Here is a 21981-nt window from a genome sequence, read left to right as displayed (position 1 = left end):
TCCCCTAGAAGTCAGTCTATGTAGCGCTTTATAGGCCATAAACTAAGATGGTGGTGAGGTTTGTGTTCTTGAAGAGTGAAGTTGGCCCAGTTGGGCGGGGTTCAGTGTAATAGCTCTGCTCTCCACTAGATGGCCCTGCTAGCCTACTGGGGTAGATTGTTGTTATGCTTCTAGGTGCATATACGCATGCGCGGGAGCAGGGCAATGGCAGCACCCAGCTACCCAGTCTGTTCTCCGGAATCAGCAATCGTGCACCCATCCTCTGTCTTCAGCTCTCATCCACTCCCCGGTTTTTCACTGTCCGTGACCAGGCCCCAGGCAGTACCTCTCTCCCAAGTTTTGTCTCAGATGCGGCTGTTTTCCCCAGCCCCTTACTTCTGAAGGACTGCGGCTTGGACCCGTCCCGCCCCTCTGCGGGAGGGTTTCACCCAGTAATGGCCGAATGAGCAATGGCTGAATGTCGGCTGCACCCAGGAATGCTTGCTGGACCCTGCTGCTGCCGGTGCCCTGAGAGTATGGCCAGGTGCCAGCCCGCCTCAGAAAAAGTTCGTGAGATAGTGTAACAGCAGCTTTTCGGGGATTATGGAAAATCACAACACACATCTGGCACCAGGCTTCACCCTTAACGACCTTGCACCAGCACCAGCGAATGTGGCCATATTCTGCAGTCTGCTGGGACCAGGTGGCTTCAACAGTCTCTACCAAATGTCCTTCCAGCAGTGGAACTGCTTTTCCCCGTGTGGCCTGAGAACCTCCCGGACCCCACTCTGTTACTGGAGATTCGTCCTTCCCACCGGAGCACCGCCAGGTATGGAGCTGTGGAGTTGCAGCCTTTGCACTCCCCTTGTTTACAGTCTTAATGGAATTTAAACCCTCTCCTTTCTCCTTTTCCCCTTTTTAGCTTAGTCCTTTTGGCTGTTTCCCATTTTCCACTTTCTCTCCAGATGCTTTTGGGGAGGGGTGCTTTTCCCATATTCTCCCCTCCACCCCAGTCTCTGTCCTATCTCTGCCTGTAAAAGCGGCCATGCCTGCCGCCAGCTTTTCTCTCCCCAAGTTCACCTCTCTGTGCTGCGTACCTGTTGAATTCTGTGGTTCAGGTTGTACATATTGTTGTGTTAATCCTCCAATCAGTTTTCTAGGTGTGTAGGATGGTTTAGTGTTGGGTTTGGCTGTTTTTCATGGATGTGAGACACACAAAAAACCTCCATGCTGTTCCGCCATCCTATTACAATTCTATAACTGTAATTCTATAAAGGTAGTTTTGTATTATCAATTGACTCTATGTTATCAAAACAAAAAATTGCAATTGCAAGACTCTTAGTAGGTGACTTAATGCACTGAAATCCTTTCTTTGCTGATTGTTCAAAACAGAAACATTAGCATTCTGTATTAATCATAAATGCTTGAGCACCTAAAATATAGATTTTAAGATGGAATTAACATTAAGTAAACAATCTTTTACTAACACAAAAATGTAACCCTTTATGATTTGATATGCCCATAAAGCCATATATTGGGATCTTAAAAGTTGAGCAATGATGCAAAGAATTTCAGAGCCTAAAACTTGCCAGGGAAATAATTTTGTTAAACATCTATTAAAATTTAAAAAAAATCTATTAAAATCAAAGTTGGCCTTTGATAAGCAAAATTTCAATGAGATCCATTTCATGTTCATGTAAATATTTTAATTTCATGTGTACTGATGTACTTATGGCAATTTGTTTTCCAAAATATTGTTCCTCCAGGAAATGTTAGAGTTTTATTTGACAGTTTTGTAAAATTCTAGATACTCTGCTTTACAATTTCATAGCCATCCAGCTGGTTCTCTTGGGCATGTCTGATGCTCCATGGCTCAACACTGTCTCATCCTGTTACCATGTTCCATTCCTCTGGCCAGCCTAGGCAAATTATCAATTCAAAGTGCAAATTATGCAGGTATTTGCCGTTTGAAATATCATGGAGAAAGAAATCAAATAATGAGTAACTCACTAAATAGATAAATTTTAATTTTTTTAAATTGTTCATCTTTTTGGTTTTTCAAATATACTGTAATCACTTAGAGGAGTTGTGAATATGCATTTATCTCTTCAGTAGCTTCCTATTTAATACATAAATGGATGAAAAACAATGGTGTTGGGGCACTTGGGTAACTCAGTCCATTAAGCATCCAACTCTTGATCTTAGCTCAGATCATGCATGATCTTGAGGTCGTGAAATCAAGTCCCTTGTCCTCCTCAGCCTTAGGTTTGGAACCTGCTTAAGATTCTCCCTCTCTCTCCCTCTGCCCCTCCCCCACTAACACGTGCTCTTTCTCTCTGTCTCTCTCTCTCAAAAAATGGGGAGGGGGCGATTATAAAACCAGGTCAGCTACTGTAGTTTAGGTTCCAAATGAAGTGAGTTCTTGTTAACTTATGGTCCATAAACTCTTCCAAAAGTCAATCACTCTTGCACAGTTTTCAGGCTTTCATTATGTTATCTTACTGTTCTTTTGCTAAAGAACTGCAGGAAATGGAAATGCCATCTACTTTTCCAAATTATCTGTTATATCTCACAGTATCATGTATTGTCAAGACATTTGTACTAGTCAGGGTTTTCCAGAGACATAGAACCAATAGGATGTGGATATATATATAGAAAGAGATTTATCATAAAGAATTGGCTCATGGGAATACGGAGGCTAGCAAGTCCAAAATCTACAATGTGGGTTGGCAGGCTTGAGACACAGGTGAGCTAATGGCACAGTTCCCATCCTAACGCCAGTAGGCCAGATAGTCTGAAGGCAGTGTGTTAAAGAATTCACTCTTGCTATATGAGGCTGGTCTTTTTGTTCTAATCAAGCCTTCAACTGATTGGAGGAGGCCCACTCACAATATGGAGAGCAATTTGTTTATTCAAAGTTCACTGATTTAAATGTTAATCTTATCCAAAAATCCCTCCAAATCAACACATAAAAATAACTGTCACAATATTTATTTGTGAATTTATTAATGTAAATGGCATTTATTTTGTACCTTAATAGGAATGCTACTAATTGTTTGCATTCTTCTTATTATGCCATTGCTTGAAAATATCTGGAAAATCTTTTCTAATTTTTGAAGTATGTTTTGTGTCAGGAACTGTGAAGGCTCTGAGATTTTTCTCTATTTTCAAACAGAAAATTAGTCAAAAAGTATAAGCATATTAGCATGATTTTTGTGAGATGTAATTCCCACAGAATGACAGAGAGAGGGGCAGATGACACCATAGACACAGTGGATTGCATTACAGAAAACCCCTGAGCATAGGGAATCTCAGTCTCTTATAATGGGTAGTTAACATGCCTGCCCTTTACTCTGGAGAGAGATATTATCTTTTCAATTCTGGATAACAAGCATGCCTACTATTTGATATGGAGGGAAGCAGTATATCTTCAAATGATATAAAAAAGCTGACCTTTTTTTTTCCAGGGAGGAGACATTATCTTCTTTTTACAAGGCTGTTTGTTATAGAAACATCTTTAAAAAGGTAGTTCAGTTCTGTTTTTTTGCTTTGACATGTAAATAGCTTGGAAATTATCACTTCTTGCTATCATCATAGCAAGAAAATAGTAAACTAAAAGGTCAACTCTTTTTTTGGGTTCATCAAAGAATTGGTGTCACAGATCAAATCTACACCTAAAAACTAGAATATAGAGAATCATAGCTTAGTAGTAGCAAAACGCACTGGAGCCAGAAGTGGGTAGGAAAACCTAAACTGTAATTGATAAACTACTAGAGGCTGAGTGGGGAATAATTTGAGAGCTAAACATTTCTGGAGGCCCAGTCTTAGGTAGGTCTACACACTTTCATGGCTTTTCCCCCCAGAACACTAACATTCTCACGTTGAAAATCAAAGAGAAATCTCTTTATGTACCAGCAGGTATAGGAGAAAGGACATTCTGAAATAGAACCAGAGCTTGTGTCCACCAGCTCTCAAGAGGTACTACCTAACTAAAATGGAAGACTAGAAGAACACAACTTCAGCCTCTGCCCGAGCCCTCCTCTCTCGTCTAAAAAGAGAAAGAAAAGCTGAGGAGTGCTTGTGAAATTCATATACCAGGAAATAGACCCACTAAAATTCAGAATTAATCATAGGATTATAGAGTACTTCCTCCCCTACATTTCCCCCACCACATTGACAAGGCTTCTTTGTAATAACAGAGGATATGGGATGGAACCACAAGCCTTAGACTCTATTTAAGAGTTTCCAGAGAGGGACGCCTGGCCGGCTCAGTCGGTTAAGTGCCCTACTCTTGATTTCTGCTCAGGTCGTGATCTCCCTGATGTGATCTCACAGTCTTTTCACTGATGTGGAGGCTGCTTGAGATTCTCTCCTCCCTCTCCCTCTGCCCCTCCCATGCTTGTGAGCACTCACTCTCTCTCTCTCTCAAAAAATAAAAAATAATAATAATAATAACAATAAATTAAAAAGAGTAAAAAGTTTCTAGAGAATCGCAAAGGCAACAAACGAGACAAAAATAGGAACACCGGAGAAGCGTAAAGCCTCAGACACCTACAATTATAGCAAAGAGTAAATACAGTGTAACTACTACCCAAATAAATATAATCTCTCATAATCAAGCCTTATTTGTGTCAGTTCCTGTTACTCAATACGTATGTCTGTCTTTCAACAACAAAAAATTACAAACCATAAGACAAGAAAAAAACAGTTTGAAAGACAATGCAGGAATTTGAATCAGATTCAGATGACAGATTTTGAAATTATTAGACCAGCAGTTTAAAACAAATATTAAGACTATGTTAATGGGAAAAATGGAGAATATGAAAGAATAGATAGATAATAGCAGAGAGATATGAATAAAACTCAACAAAGACCAAAAAACATTAATATAGAAATATAAAATAGAAAACTATATAACTTCTGGAAGATAACATAGCAGAAGATCTATGTGAACTTGGGTTTGGCAATGAGATTTTAAAAACAATACTAAATGCATTAATCATAAAAAAAAATTGATAAATTGGACTTCATTAAAATTGACAACTTCTGCTCTGCTCTGCAAAAGACACTGTTAAGATAGTGAAAAGAAAAGCCACAGACTGGAGGAAATATTTGCAAAACACATAATGATAAAGGACTTATACTCAAAATATATTAAGCAATACTTAAAACTCAACCATAAGAATACCAACAATCTAATTTAAAAGTGGTCAAAATATCTGAGCATATATTTCCCCAGTGAATATATGCAGATAGAAAATAAGCATATAAAGACACTCAGCATCGTATGTGATTAGGGGATTTTAAATTAGAACAAAAATGATATTCTGTTATACACCTATTCAATGGCTAAAAAAAAACTGACAATAACAAATGTTGTCAAGAATGTGGAGAAGTAGGAGCACTCATTCAATACTAGGGAGAATGCAGTGGTACTGTCACTTTTTGGAAGACATTTTGGAAGTTTCCTACATACCTAATCATAGTCTCCCCATAAGATCCAGCAATCATTTACCTTGGACTTTACCCAAGTGAAGTGAAAACTTATGTCTACACAAAAAAATTGCACACAAATATTCAGAGCAGCTTTATTCATAATTATCCTTCAGAAAGTGACTGGATAAACAAATATTTGCATGCAATGGAATTTTACTCAGCTATAAAAAGAAGTGAGCTATCAAGCCATGAAAGGACGTGGAAGAACTATAAATGCATATTACTGGCTGAAAGAAGCCAGTCTGAAAAGGCTACTTCTGGGCTCTTTTTTCTCACAACACTCTGACACCAAATGTGCAGGTTTTTTCTGGTACCAGTTCTCTAACTCTGCAGACACAGTTGGGTATCTTAATTCTGACCCTAATTACCTGGAGTTAGCACAAGACTGTTCTCATTTCAGAAGCCAGTTGAAGTCTTAGATTGCCACCTGTACTTTTTTTTGTTTTGTTTTTCTTTTTTTAATTAAATTCTAGTTAGTTAACATATAATATAATAATGGTTTCAGGAGTAGAATTTAGTGAGTCATCACTTACATACAACTCCTGGTGCCCAACACAACTGACCTCCTTAATGTCCATCACCCATTTAGTACCCCCCCACATCTCCCCTCCAGTGACCTTAAGTTTGTTCTTTATATTTAAGAGTCTCTCATGGTTTGCTCCCCTCTCTCTCCTTTATTTTTCCCTTTCTCCTATGTTCACTTGTACATCTAACCAACCAGCAATAAATTCAGAGGATTCCCACAAATCCCTTTGTATATTTGACAGTTTGTTAGAATGCCTCACAAAACTCGGGAAAACACTTTACTACTACTTGCTAATTATAAAGGATGCAGCTCAGGAACAGCCAAAGTGATCTGCATAGGGCAAGGTATAATAAAAAAGGACACAAAACTTCCAAGCCCTCTGTGGGAGTGTCACCCTCCCAACACCTCAATATGTTTACCAAAGAAGAAGTTTTCCAAATTGATCCTTTAGGAATTTATCTGCATGTTCCATTACATAGCATTATTAAGTCACTGGCCATTGGTCATTGAACTCAGTCTCCAGCCCACTCACCTTCCTGGAGGTCCAGGGTGGACTGGAATTTTCAACCTTTTAATTACATGGGTGGTTCCTCTAGTAAGGAGCAACAATCCTGAAGCTATCTAGGGGTTCACCAAAAGTCACTTTATTAGCATTAACTCAGGTACTATTGACAGGAGCTTGTTTTGAATAACAAAAGATGCTCTCATAATCCCTATCACTCAGGAAATTGCGAAGTTTTTTAAAGCTCTGTATCTGGAATAGAACACAAAGAATAAATGTATATTTCTTATTACTGCTACATACTGTATGATCCAACTATATGACAATCAGAAAAAGGCAAAACTAGGGGCGCCTGGGTGGCTCAGTCTGTTAAGTGTCCAACTTGGGCTCAAGTCATGATCTCAGGGTTCTTGGGTTAGAGCCTCAAGTTGGGCTCTGCTCTGACAGCTCAGAGCCCAGAGCCTGCTTCAGATTCTATGTCTCCCTCTCTCTCTGTCCCTCCCCTGCTTGTGTGCTCTCTCTTTCTCTCTCAAAAATCAATAAATAAACTTAATTTTTTTTCAAAAAAGGCAAAACTATAGAGCAAGAAAAAGATCTGTTGTTCCCCAGAATTTAGGGGTGTGGGGTGGGGGGAAGGAACGAAAAGGTAGAACACAGAGATTTTTAGGGCACTGTAACTATTCTGCATGACATGCTAATGGTGATTCCATGACATTTTGCGTTTGTCAAAACCCATGACAATGTACAACACAAAGAATGCACTCTAATGTAAATTCTGGACCTCAGTTAATAATAATGTACCAACATTGGCCCATTTTTTTAACAAATTATCACATAGGGCAAAGTGCAAGTAACGTTACAGAACCTGGCCTGGATCACCCGGCAGAAGAACCGAGCGGCACTCGGAGATCTTGGAAGGCAGGAGGTTTATTTTACACCCGTGGGCTCAGAGGAGATCATTCGCCAGAGGTCTGAGCCCAGAGCATAAGCAGAGGGCACAATTTATAGTCTGTTACTTCCGCATGCTCATTACTAGCAGTTTGGAGCTGCAAGCAGGGTGGGAAGAAGAACCCAGAAGGGGAGTCTTCGGCCGGGACTGGAGTTCCCCTGTCAGTCCCGTCAGCCACCTTGTAACAGATTTTTCCCTATCCGTAGCAGAGGAAACTGAAAAGGAGAAAGTAGACGTGTGTGAGAGATATATCTTATCCGCCCAATTTTTTACAAATCTAAAAGGGCTCTACCAATGAAGTCTGTTATTTTTTTTTAAAGTTAAAAATATAAAAGTAGTACGAATATCCTGGGAAAAGGGTAGTGAATGCCTCTCTTGTAAGATGTACAGAATTGTGTTTCATCATTGGCGATGACATAGGGCATCCAAAATTTACTTTGCAAGCCCCAGGTGAGTATTTAGGTGAGAGAAGCAATTATCTTCCAAATTAGCTGAAACTGAGCCTCCCTAAAAGGCCTATGCAAATGCTAATTGTGAGAATTCTGGAATCATAAAATGAATTGGCTTAAAAAACATAAATCTATTAAAAGGTTTCCAAATTTCCCACTCCAAATTACAGGTTGGTGATGGAGTTCCTTTTTATAAGGGCAAATCTGTGATGGCCTATCTCTGTGGGAGCAAGATTTATTCATGGGAGAATGCTTTCCAATTTTCCTGAGCATTACTCAGTGGGCAGTTATTCTAAAAGGAGTGAAAATGGCTGGTATTCTAAGAGGAAATGATACCTTCAGTTAAGCAACAGTGGAATGTAACATGGTTAAGAGAAAATTAGATATGAGTGTCTAACATCAAAATCAACTGATGTTAAGTGTGTGAAGGCCTCCAGCCTGCACTGGCTGTACTTGCATTTCTATTCTTGCAGATGTTGTGTCGCTTAAATTCCTTAAAGTTCCGTGGAAAACCACAGCTATCCATCAACCCTCTTTTTCACTTCTTCTCTTGAGAATACTGTGACATAGCACAAAATGTGGGCCTAGAGCTAGATAAAGCAAAAAACAAAAAAACACCTCTCGGACTTCTCTCAATAGCATTGACATAGGTTTTTTCTCCCTTTCCGCTGCTTGCAGCCCTTATCCTTTCCTTTTCATTTGTTCTTGGACTTGTTGGAGAAGGGGAAAAAATACCTCTATGGAAATGCCAGCAAAGTGCTAAAATTTGGCCAACTAGTAATCTAGAGACTAATGGACCGTGCCAATTTCCCCGAGGAGTTATGCAGAGATATTGATGAAGTACTGAGAGAAGTTCATACTGAATATGTCAGGGGAAACTTACAAGATTTCATACAAGAGGATAATTTTAGCTTTATATGAAAGGATGAATAAGCATTTGTTAGACAGAGACAAAGAGAGGGCACATTTCAGCCAGAGATTACTTTGTTCAAAGATATGGAGTAAAAGGAGCATAGGGAACAGCAAAAAGTTCTTGTGGTGGAGGGATAGATTTGAGGCAGATTTGTAAAAAACAAAGAATCTGGAGAGGGAGTCATGTATAGAATTGGAAAACAGCCTTCTCTGTCATGCTAAGGAAATGGAACTTCATCCAATATGAAAGGTTTTCAAGCTAAGTGATAAAAGAAGGAAAAGATGTTATCAATGTGATTTATAAAGGGAAAACTAAGCTTGAGAATGCACTTGAAACATGGGAATCAGGACTTTGGGATTCTGGTAAAAGACCACGGTGCCTTAACTGTAAGGCTTTAGCAGTAAAACTGGAAAGAAGAGCCAGGCTTTGACTTACATATTTCTGAGTTGAAATCAACATTACTCCACTGAATCCTCATAATGACTTCTAAGAAATGTGTTTATCTTGTAAAAAAATGTTTTGACTTTCAACTTAAAGATAAAACAGACTGAGAGAGGAACATAACTAGTAAAAATGCATATAGATCGTAAGTGTAGGGTTTAAATCCAAGTTTTAAACATCAAGTCCATGTTAATTACACTGGGATTTAAGTCACGGGGAATCAACATGATTTGGCAATGCATTTATTCCCCATGATTTACAAATGTACCCTAAGATTATTAAAGCACTTCTTTTTAAACATTAATTAATGAAAATTATACACATACAGAAATGTGTAAGTTTCTTCCCTCTTCCTCTTAGGAAGCAAAACAAAGGACTGCTCAGTGACTTCATACAAAATGAACACATTTGTAAACAACACAGTTTGAGAAATAGAATGACACCCTTGCACCTTGTCCCTATCCCAGTCACTCCCCCTTCTTATATCCTTCTCCCCTCCCAGGAAGCCATTATGTTGCTATTTATGGGAAACCTTTTGTTGTGTTACTTTATTCACATTATCACCTGATGTAAATAAAAGGATACATTTTGTATTTTTATATGTTGGCTTTCTTTGCTTAATAGTGTGTAAGGTTTATATCATTTTGATATCTATTTGTACTTCATACTTTTTCATTTTCAGTAGAATTCAGTTGCATTACTACACCATTATTTATTTACTTACTTATTTGTTCTACTGGTGGTGTAGGTATATATTGTTTGCCTTTTGAGGTTATTGTAGAATATATCATCATGAATGCTCCTATAAATGTTTGCTGATGAACATGTAATGAATTTGTGTGGAGGTTATGCCTGAGATTGGAATTAATTGTTTATAGTATGCACATATTTGATTTTGCTAGATAATGCTGAAGCACTTTGCAAAATGATTGCATTGACTTCTATTACCAGCAGCACGAAGAGGTCCAGTTGCTCCTCACCGTTGATAGCAGTGGAGGTTGTCAGTGTTTTCCATTTCAGCTCTTTTGATTAAAGAGTAGATGTATGTATTTGCTCTAATTTACATATTCCTGACCACTAGTGAGATTGAGTGAAATTTTACGTGAATGGACCATACTATAAAAATATCTTTTTTTTTCTTTTGTAAAGTGTCTTTTCAAATTGCTAGCTCATCTTTTTTTTTTTTTTCCAGTTGTCTTTTTCTTACTGGTTTTGTAGAAGTTTGATGTATAGTCAGGATACCAGCTTTTATCAGCATTATGTGTTAAAATATCTACTCTTACATCGTGGCTTGAATTTTCACTTGATATTTTTTATAATCAGAATCCCCTAACTAGAAAATCACCAAATTATTATCATTATATATATTATTATTTGATAGGCACTGATTATGTCTTATTTTAAAATTTCCCTACCTTAAATTCACTAAAATTTTCTCCTATAGGATTATCTAAAAGCTTTAATATTACAACTTTCTAAAATCCACCCAAACTTAGTTATTTTTCTTCAATATAGAATGAGGCAGTTTTTATTTATTTATTTATTTATTTATTTATTTATCTTTTAATATCGATAACCAATTAACTTGGTACCACTTAGTGAGAAGTCTATACTTTACCTACTGATTTGTAGTCTTTTTTTTTAAAGTTTATTTGAAAGAGGGACAGAAAGCACATAATCTGTTGTCTGTATATGAGTGATGATGTTTCTGAATTCCTTTTTCACAGATCTATTTTCTTATCCTTGTAATATACTATAATATAATATACTAATTAATATTAGTATACTATATAATCTATATACTTGTAATAATTTACAAAGAATCTACCTGTAGTTTGATCCAGTTTGTAATATTTTGTCTTTGAATTCATCACTATGGCATATTTCTTTATTTGTTTTGATTTTCTTTTGTTTTCACAATGTTTTATAATATCCCATATACAAGACATAAATTTTTCATTTCTAGTCTTTCAAAAATTTTTACTATATCATTAAAAGTATCATTTATAAAATTTCCATATTTTTAAATTAGGATATAGAGATGAATTAGAATTTGTACCTTGACTCTATAAGGAAACTGATGAACTCATTTATTTTTGGTTTTTTTTTTTTTTTGTCTTTTCAAAACTTTTTTAAAATTTTATATTTATTTTTTTTTTAATTTACATCCAAATTAGTTAGCATATAGTGCAACAATGATTTCAGGAGTAGATTCCTTAGTGTCCCTTACCCATTTAGCCCATATCCCTTCCAGTAACCCCCAGTTTGTTCTCCATATATGAGTCTCTTCTGTTTTGTTTCCCCTCCCTGTTTTTGTATTATTTTTGTTTCCCTTCCCTTATGTTCATCTGTTTTGTCTCTTAAAGTCCTCATATGAGTGAAGTCATATAATTTTTGTCTTTGTCTGACTAATTTCACTTAGCATAATCCCCTCCAGTTCCATCCACGTAGTTGCAAATGGCAAGATTTCATTCTTTCTGATTGCCAAGTAATACACCATTGTGTGTGTGTGTGTGTGTGTGTGTGTACATACCACATCTTCTTTATCCATTCATCCATGGATGGACATTTGAGCTCTTTCCATAGTTTGGCTATTGTTGATAGTGCTGCTATAAACATGGGGGTGCATGTGTCCGTTCGAAACAGCACACCTGTATCCCGTGGATAAATACCTAGTAGTGCAATTGCTGGGTCGTAGGGTAGTTCTGTTTTTAGTTTTTGAGGAACCTCCATACTGTTTTGCAGAGTGGCTGCACCAGCTTGCATTGCCACCGACAATGCAAAAGAGATCCTCTTTCTCCACATCCTCACCAACATCTGTTGTTGCCTGAGTTGTTACTGTTAGCCATTCTGACAGGTGTGAGGTGGTATCTCATTGTGGTTTTGATTTGTATTTCCCTGATGATGAGTGATGTGGAGCATTTTTTCATGTGTTGGTTGGCCATCTGGTTGTCTTCTTTGGAGAAGTGTCTATTCATGTCTTTTGCCCACTTCTTCACTGGATTATTTGTTTTTTGGGTGTTGAGTTAGGTAAGTTCTTTATAGATTTTGGATACTAACCCTTTATCTGATATGTCATTTGCAAATATCTTCTCCCATTCTGTTGGTTGCCTTTTAGTTTTGCTGATTTGTTTCCTTTGCTGTGCAGAAGCTTTTTATTTTGATGAGGTCCCAGTAGTTCATTTTTGCTTTTGTTTCCCTTGCCTCCAGAGACACGATGAGTAAGAAATTGCTGTGGCCAAGATCAAAGAGGTTTTTGCCTGCTTTCTCCTTGAGGATTTTGATGGCTTCCTGTCTTTCAGTGAGGTCTTTTATCCATTTTGAGTTTATTTTTGTGTATGGTGTAAGAAAGTGGTCCAGGTTCATTCTTCTGCATGTCGCTGCCCAGTTTTCCCAGCACCACTTGCTGAAGAGACTGTCTTTATTCCATTGGATATTCTTTCCTGCTTTGTCTCAGATTAGTTGGCCATAGGTTTGTGGGTCCATTTCTGGGTTCTCTATTCTGTTCCGTTGATCTGAGTGTCTGTTTTTGTCATTTGCTTTTTCTGTGCTATATGAAATGATCAGATCTGTGTTTCCAGTATTTCCAGTATGTAAATATGGTGATTTGAACTAATCAATTTTTAAATGTAAATCAAGCCTATATTCCTGAGGTAAACCCTACTAGGCTCTGAAATATTATGCTTCTTATATATTATTAGATGCGATTTTCTAAAATTGTGTTTAAAATTTTTGCGTCTATACTTATGAAAGTCATTGATTAGAAATCTTCTTTTCAAATACAGGCATTTGGTGCTATAAATTTCTCCCTAGATACTACCTAGCAGCATACCACAAATTTTTATGTTGTTTTTCATTTTCATTCAACTCAAAACGTTTTTCTAATTTGTTGTTTTGTGTCTTCTTTTACCCATGGGTTATTTTAAAAGTGTGTTGTTAATTTCCATCAGTTGAGGATTTTTGAGTGATACTTCAGTTACTTTTTTGAATTCAGTTCCACTGTGTCAAGAAAACATTTTGTTAGACTTAAATCTATTATGTTGAGAATTGAATTGTGGCCAAAATGTGGATTATCTTGCTATATTCTGCTGTTTGTTGGGTAAACTATTCTATAAATGTAAATTAAGACAAGTTGGTTGATAGTGTTTTTGAAATATATATTTATTGATTTTCTTCCTACTTCTACTAATTATTGAGAAGCAATATTGAATTAATTGTTATTGTGGATTTGTCCATTTCTCCTTGAAAATATGTACATTTCACTTTATGATCTTTCTGTTATTATACATATATTATACATGCTTATATACATAAATATTTTTATTTATTACATGTTCTTGATGAATTGACTTCCTTCAACTTAATATGGACTTCTTTATCTCTGGTGATATTCTTTCCTCTGAAATCTAATTTTCCTAATATTAATACAGCTATCCCAGTTTTTTAGTACAAGCATAAAATATTTTTTTCCAATTCCTTTTACTTTCATCTATTTGAGTGTTTTCATTTAAAGTTTGTTTCTTATGGGAAGCATTTGATTTGGTCTTGATTTTACCCACTATGGAAATATCATTCTTTTAGTTGGGGTGTTTAGACTATTTAAATTCAATGTGATTAGTGATGTTGTTAGATTTTCATCTATCAGCTTGCTATACAGGTTTATCTGTTTATCTGTTCTTTGTTCCCTTTTTCTTCTTTTTATGCTTTCCTTTAGATTGCATGTATATATTTTTATGACTCCATTTGATCTTTTCAGTTGGATTATTGGGTAATAAGTGTGGATGGTTGTTTCAGAGTTTATGTTATACCTTTAACTTATCACAGTCTCCTATAAAGAGCTATTATAACACATTTTGCATTAAAAAATTATACAGTAGTATATGTTTATTTCTCCTATCCCAGCCTTTGTGTTTTTGTAGCCGTATATTTTACAGTTGTCATAATCTCCATACTATATTCTTACTTTTGTTTATATAGTCAAGATCTTATAAGGAGATTTAAATAATAAGAAAAATATACCACGTCTTTTCTAGGTAGTTACTATTTTCTGTGTTTCTTATTTCCTGTGCATAGACCCTTATTCATAGCTACATACCTTTTCTTCCTTTTTCATGACTGAAGAACTTCCTATGATATTTTTTGGAATGTAGGTATGCTGTTTTAAAGTATTTCTGCTTTTGTGGGTCTTAGAAGTTCTTATTTCACTTGTGTTTTTAAAAGATTTTTTTTTCTGTTTATGGAACCCAAGGTTGATAGTCTTTTTCTTTTAGTATTTTAAAGATGTTATTCTACAGACTTTTGCTTATTGTTTTGAATAAGACATTAGATGTTTTACTTACTTATTTTTTTTCTACTACACAAAATCTCTCATCTTCTTCTGACTGCTTTTAAGATTTTTTTTACTACCAATTTTGAGAAATGTGATTATGATATGTTTTGCTAAAGTTTTCTTCATGTTTGTGGGTCTTGAGTTTCACTGAATTTCTTATATTTGTGAATTTATATTTTTTATCATTTTTGGACACTTTTGGCAATTCTTTTTTAAAATGTTTTTCTGTAACTCCTTTCCCTTGGTGATTCAAAATATACAAATATTGGCTTCTTGAAGTTATCTCATCACTTATTTATGTTCTGTTAATTTCTTTTTTAATTCTCTTTTTCTTCTGTGTTTCACTTTGGATTGTTTATATTGCTATATCTTTGAATTTACTAAGTTTATCAAGTTGTTTTCTTCAATGTCTCTTCTACTTGTAATATGTTTCAGTGTGTTTTTCATTTCATAATTTATAATTTTATTTTTAGAAATTAGATTTTTGTCTTTTTTTAGATTTCACTCACATATCTGATCATAGACAATTCAGCATAATAACTATTCTAAATGATGTATCTGCTGATTTTAATGTATGTATCATATCTGATCAGTTTCAGTGTATTGATTATTCTCCTCATTATGTTGAATATTTTCCTGCTTCTTATATGCCTATTAATTTTTAACTGGATACCAGACATTGTGATATTACCCTATTAGGGCTGGATATATTTAATTCCTATAAATATTTTTGGTCATTTTTTTGTACATGGTTAGGTTACTTGGAAACAGATTCTCTTTGGTCTTGCTTTTAAGATTCATTAAGTGGAGCCAAAAAGAGTGCTTAGTTTAGGGATAGTTATTCCTTACCATTTGTGAATTGATCTTCTATCTACTCAATCCAGTGCTCCATGAATAATAATATTTTCTAGTTGGGAGTAGGCCCTTTTCCTGGCTCTGTGTGAACTACAGACATTTTTCGCTCTTATTTTTGTAGGTGATTTCTTCCTTGGTTTTGTGTAGTTTCCTACACATCAATGAACATCAATGTTCACAGGTGGGAGGCTTTTGCAGCCTTTCTGAGTTCTCTCTCTGACCTTGTTCTGCAAAGTCCAGTTTATTTGGTTTCACTGTCCTCTCATTTCCATCAGCCTAGAACGCTGTCGAGGCTGTAATTTAAGGCCATTGTTGAGTTCATCTCATTTTTGGTTTCTCAGGAATCACTGTCATTTATTGCCTATCTGGTGTCTTGAAACTAATTTAAATGTTTTTCTTTTTCTTTTTTTCTTTTCTTTTCTTTTCTCTTCTCCTCTTTCCTTTTTCTTCTCTTCTCTTTTCTTTTCTTTCCCCTCCCCTTTGGTTGTTCCAGGATAAATCTACTCTGTGTGACCCCCTTTCATTTGGAAGCAGAAATCTTCTGCTTATTTTCTATTTTAATTTTATAGTTTCCATGGGATTTTTATTTTTTATTTTTTTGCCATGATTTCCAGTTCTCTACCAAAATTCTCAATTTTTCTTTGACTTCTTGGATCATTGGAAATATAATTTAAAAATTGTGATTGTTTCATTGTTTAATTCGATACCTTGATTCATTGTGAGTCTCCTTTTATAGCTTTTTCTTTTTGTTATCTTCTGATCTTCAGTCATATTTTGTTGTTTCCTTATATGCATTGTTATTTCTAATTGTATTCCAGATGTTTCATTGACAGAATTATTTACAGAATTTTTTTGAGGACTAAAACCACATTATATCTTTCCCCAGAGAGGAAGTATAACTACTTCTGGCACACTTTTTCTTTTATAAAAATCATTGTCATCTAGGAATTAAGCATTTCACATAGATGACAGAATATTGGTAGTTGAACAGATTGCCAGTATCTTTCACAGCAGTCACAGAAAAAAAAAATCTCTATAATTTGTATGTAATGGTACGATCTCTGAACTAGTCATTGTAGTTTGGCAAATATTTGCTCTAACTGACCAACATTGAGTCGTGTCTCTGAGCCTGGATACAAAGAATATTCACCAAATCTGTGACTCAGAGTATGGAGATGAGATATCCTGAGGAAAATTGTAGTACATCAGGAAAGGATAAAATGGATACTAGATGTGAAAACAAGATGTTGACTGATATGTATGATTCTCACAACTTACTGATTTATCTCATAGATTCATGATACATTTTTGGCTTCTCATCTAACCAAATTCCTTGTTATTCTCTTACTTACACCTCATGCCTTTTTCACAGTGCAAGATTTATCTTTCCCTTCACAAACTGTGATATTTCATATCCGCTTGACTTTATATATTCTCTCCCCTCTACCTCAGATATTCTTCTGTTTTGTCCATCTGAAAAACCCATACTTATCCTTCAAATGTCTTCTCAAACATGGCCTTCTTTGCAATGTCTCATTTCACTCTGTAAAAAGACATAGGAACACGCGCCATGATTCTCATATTGCGCAACTGATATTTAATTGAATTGCTTGCTTCTTTTCCTACTCGATTTTATCTTTTAGACTGCAAATTATTCATGTATTTTTTTTCTTCCAAACTCATGATGAATGTCAAGAGCATTATTGATTCTAAATGTTTCTTGAATAATGTTGGATCCTGGCTGAAGGATTATAGAAACATTGACTTAAATATTTTCAAAATATAACCTAAAAGTATGTTTTAAAAATTGTATTTGAAAAAAAATTATTCTTTTTTTTTCAGTATATGAAATTTATTGTCAAATTGGTTTCCATACAACACCCAGTGCTCATCCCAAAAGGTACCCTCCTCAATACCCATCACCCACCATCCCCTCCCTCCCACCCCCCATCAACCCTCAGTTTGTTCTGTTTTTAAGAGTCTCTTATGCTTTGGCTCTCTCCCACTCTAACTTCTTTTTTTTTTCCTTCCCCTCCCCTATGGGTTTCTGTTAAGTTTCTCAGGATACACATAAGAGTGAAAAAAATTATTCTTAAGAGAATAAAAATTAAAGGAAGAAGAGACTTGACAACACAGGCGCTTCAAATGGCTATTTTCAACTCACTCATGTGGACAGTGAGGGAAAGCTTATTCTGAAGAAGGCAAAGTAAGAAGTGAATGTGGAAATTGATGTGAGTATGTGAAATTATGTAGTTCTAGAGAGAAAGAATGAGAAATTCAGAATATAACTCATGATTGCCTAGTGAGGTCTGGCTGTTTTTCTTCCCTTGAGTCTGTAAGATACCTTGTTGACTTATAGTAGAATTCCTTTTTGCTCAAATATATTGATTGACTTTGTATTACTTGAAACCTAAAGAGTATTAATTTATAACACACCATATATGGTGTGTTCCTTCTTTCTAACTAGGCTCACCCCACTTTTATTTGCATTTCATTCACATTTCCCCTAGATCTTGGGTAAGGTTTTTAAATAAAAGCAATATGATTTTAATCTTATGCTCTTATATCAAGAAATGTTATAGTAATTATTGAGCAGTCTTTAAATATATCTGAGAAATAGATAGAAAGTTCTTCCTAATAGGATAAGTGAGGCAACTTTGAGTGTCTTAACATGGAAACCACTGAATTACTTCTTGATTTGGACATAGTCCTAATGCTAGTCTGGTACAGTTCAAATCAGTTGTATTTTGTGATTAATTTTCTCATTTCCAGTCTTTTTACCCTGATCAGTGTTCTCAGAATATGGTACATAAATCAATTGGATCAGGACCACATTATAGGATGGAATTATAAAAATGCAAGTCTTTTGTCTGATCAATTACCAGATCAGAAGCCTGGAATGTGGGATCAAGACTGAACTTCAGTGCCTGGGTGGCTCAGTTGGCTGAGCATCTGACTCTTGATTTTGGTTCAGGTCATGATCTCTAGGTTCGTGGGTTCTAGCTACGCCTCAGGCTCTGTGTTGTCAGTCACAGACCCTGCTTGGGAGACTCTGTCTCCCTCTCTGCCCTTCCCCTGCTTGCATGCTCTCGCTCTTGCTCTCGCGCTCTCTCTCTCTCTCTCTCTCTCTCTCTCTCCAAAATAAAAAAAATAAACTTTTTTTTTTTTTTAAAAAGACTGCACTTCTAGCAGGTGATACCAGTGACTATTATGCAATAGGAGTATATAGATATACTATAGGGTATATATTTTCAATATAGAGTAAGTCTGGACATTATGTTAAATCTAATTTAGGATGTTGACTTCAAATATCAAATTTTTTTCTCTTTTGTTTCCTTTAAAAAACAGGTCACTATTTTTAAAAAAATTGTTTCCTACTAATAAGTGTTTTAGAAAGTAATAACATCAGTGTTATAATAACATCATAATAGAAATGTATTTTTGACAAAAGAGATATATGTGTTCTCTTCAAAACTGCCTTTATATTCAGCACAAATTTTATGCTAATACCTTGCTCCCTGTTTTTCTGCATAAGTTTTATAGCTGTGTCCTTAATATTCAGAACGGGTTCCTTATAATGCTTTATTTAGGTGTGCTTCTCTGTTCAGTTGGTTTACCGTTTGCATCAGAATCACATGGACTTCTTTATAAAAATGCATGTTTTTTTGAGTCTCCTAAATAAAAACCTTTTGGAGTGATATCTTAGATTTAAAAAAAAAATAACCTCCATAATTTATACTTACACATGCTACAGTTTGAGAATCTTTAATCTGAAGCACATAACTATAAAATATTTTACTACTTTAAAAGTTTACATATTAACATTTCCCAATTACAAATCTTAATATGTATTTTGTTAATTTCATCTGAGTATAAGTTGAATTGGTGGAACAGCATTCATTTGAAGCAATTAAATCAAGAGGTTCTAAGAATGATGAAACTAAAATAAATGAATTTAATAAGACACAAAGTAACATATAATTCCATTGGAGGGAATTGTTAGACTTAAATAGGTCCTACAAAGTTTTATCAAATAAGAAGTACCCTTCAATGTTCTTGACCTTTAATAACCAAAGTCTTCTTAAATCCGGCAAAACTTACTAGAGCCTGTTTTATTTTCTTTAACAAAGGAAAATGTCCATTTCATTTAAAGCAAATAAAATTGAACAAATCTCAAAACCACTGTATGCCACAAATGGTCTTAACTGTAAGGAAATAATACTGTAATGAATTTTCGAAAGAGTAGGGACAATTTCCACACTTTGCAGTAGGTAAATGAGAAACAGTTACATTAACAGTGTCCCAGACTTGAAACAAAGCTCATTATACACACTTGCCAACAGCTACATTAAACATTTAATAACAGTAGGATACACCTTACCCTCACAAGTGATAAATGAGGATGTTTTAGCATTTTCCTTTTTCAGTGGTGATTTTTGTCTTACTTGCTAAAAAAGAACAAAAATATCTAAAGTTGCTACAGTTTTAATCTTCAAAACAGCATTTTTAGTGAGGGCAGAAATAATTTGTCCATTCTTTCAAAGATATATATTTCCTTAAATTAAGTGATGGCATACATACAATTTTCATTTTAAATTTATCTTTGGTCTTAATAATAATCATATTGATTATTTTTAATGGGAGACTTTAGAAGGATGTCTTTTTGTTTCAACAAAAGACACATTTTTATTCCTGAGACAATGTCTAGAACATTAGAGTATTGTGGGAAAAAATATATATATGTATATATATTTTTTTACATCATGGATATGAGCCAAATTCTAAAAATCCCCTCCCCTTCCAATCCAATAAATACAATGCTTAATGTAACAGTTGAATGTTAATAATAACTCTCCTTTTTTTGGGTTCAATTCATATGCACCTCACACTTTGACACATTATTCACTGTCCTGAAAAGGAAACAGAAAAGAGCAAGCAAGCCAAATAAAGAAGGTCCAAGGAATCACTTCTCTGGCAAGAAAAAAACGTAAAAAAAAATGTGTAGAAGAGATACCTCAGCCTCCTCATATTTCTTTTCATTGTATAATGGCTCTGTTGTAGTAGAAGAGAATGCTAAGTACCAAGTGCTGAATTTTAATAAGAACTACGTGGCTAAACATACTTAAATCTTTCGGTACATGGTAAAGAACACACAGTACTTTCATTGGAGTGTCTAAAATAATTTTAATTTTCATGAATTCAAGACAAATTTCTTCTGAAATGTACAATTACAATGATTCCTCTCATCCCACTCCTATGTAAGAATTGAGTATGAGTCTGAGTTATCTATTAAGAATACATTATTTCCTTTTTCTCAAACTAATTGCTTATAGACATTTATTCTCTCTTTATCCTTCCAAAGAATTGTGAACCAAGGTTTTAATACCTCTCAGGGAATCTGATAGGCGATTTTCTAGGATTAGGAAGTATAATGGTCACAAATTTGGGGTAGCAAATACAATATTACCCCTTTTTTTTCTAATCACAAATGCTGTCCTCTTTGAAAGAGCAGACCTGTTTTTGTGATATTGAAATGACTTTGCATTCTAGTATTCTAGAGATTAGAGCAGAGATCTCTTTTGTACTTCTTATCACCTTCAAATACTCTCAAGTGAGACCTACAGTCTCTAGGAGTCAATAGCCAATGAATTACGTAGTATACAGGTCAGCAGACTAGTCTGTGGGCCAAATCTTGCTGGTGAATAAAAAACTTTTGTAGATACATTTTTTTTTTTTGGAACACAGCCACACCCATTTGCTTGTGTACTCTTTTTTTTTTATAATTTTTTTTTTTAACGTTTATTTATTTTTGAGACAGAGAGAGACAGAGCATGAATGGGGGAGGGTCAGAGAGAGGGAGACACAGAATCTGAAACAGGCTCCAGGCTCCGAGCTGTCAGCACAGAGCCCGACACGGGGCTCGAACTCATGGACGTGAGATCATGACCTGAGCTGAAGTCGGCTGCTTAACTGACTGAGCCACCCAGACGCCCCTACTTGTGTACTCTTTATGGATGCCTTAAAAGCTTTACAAGCAGCAGATTTAAGTAGTTGTGAAAACACCACCTGGCTTGAAAAAATCTAAAATATCTATAATTTGACATTTTATTGAGGTATAATTTACATGTAACATTATATTAGTTTTAGGTGGACAACAATGATTCTATATTTTATATACTATGATGTGATCATCACAGCAAGTAGAGTTAACACTCTTCACCACACATAGTTACAAAATTATTTTTCTTATGATGAGAACTTTTAAGATTTACTCTCTCAGCAAGTTTCATTGTGGTATTATTGGTTGGAAGGGGAGGGGATTTTTAGAATTTGGCTCATATCCATGATGTAAAAAAAATATATACATATATATATTTTTTCCCACAAGTTGCATTGTGGTATTATTAACTATAATTGTCATGCTATATATTACCTTCCCAAAACATTTATTTTATAACTGAAAGTTTGTACCTTTCCTGAGTCTTTATAGAAAAGTTTCTCAATCTGTGACATAGATTTTCTATCAGTGACATATTTCTATA

This window comes from Acinonyx jubatus, chromosome A1 (genome assembly GCF_027475565.1).
Source record: "Acinonyx jubatus isolate Ajub_Pintada_27869175 chromosome A1, VMU_Ajub_asm_v1.0, whole genome shotgun sequence".
Taxonomy (NCBI): Eukaryota; Metazoa; Chordata; class Mammalia; order Carnivora; family Felidae; genus Acinonyx; species Acinonyx jubatus.
Note: the sequence above shows the minus strand (reverse complement) of the source record.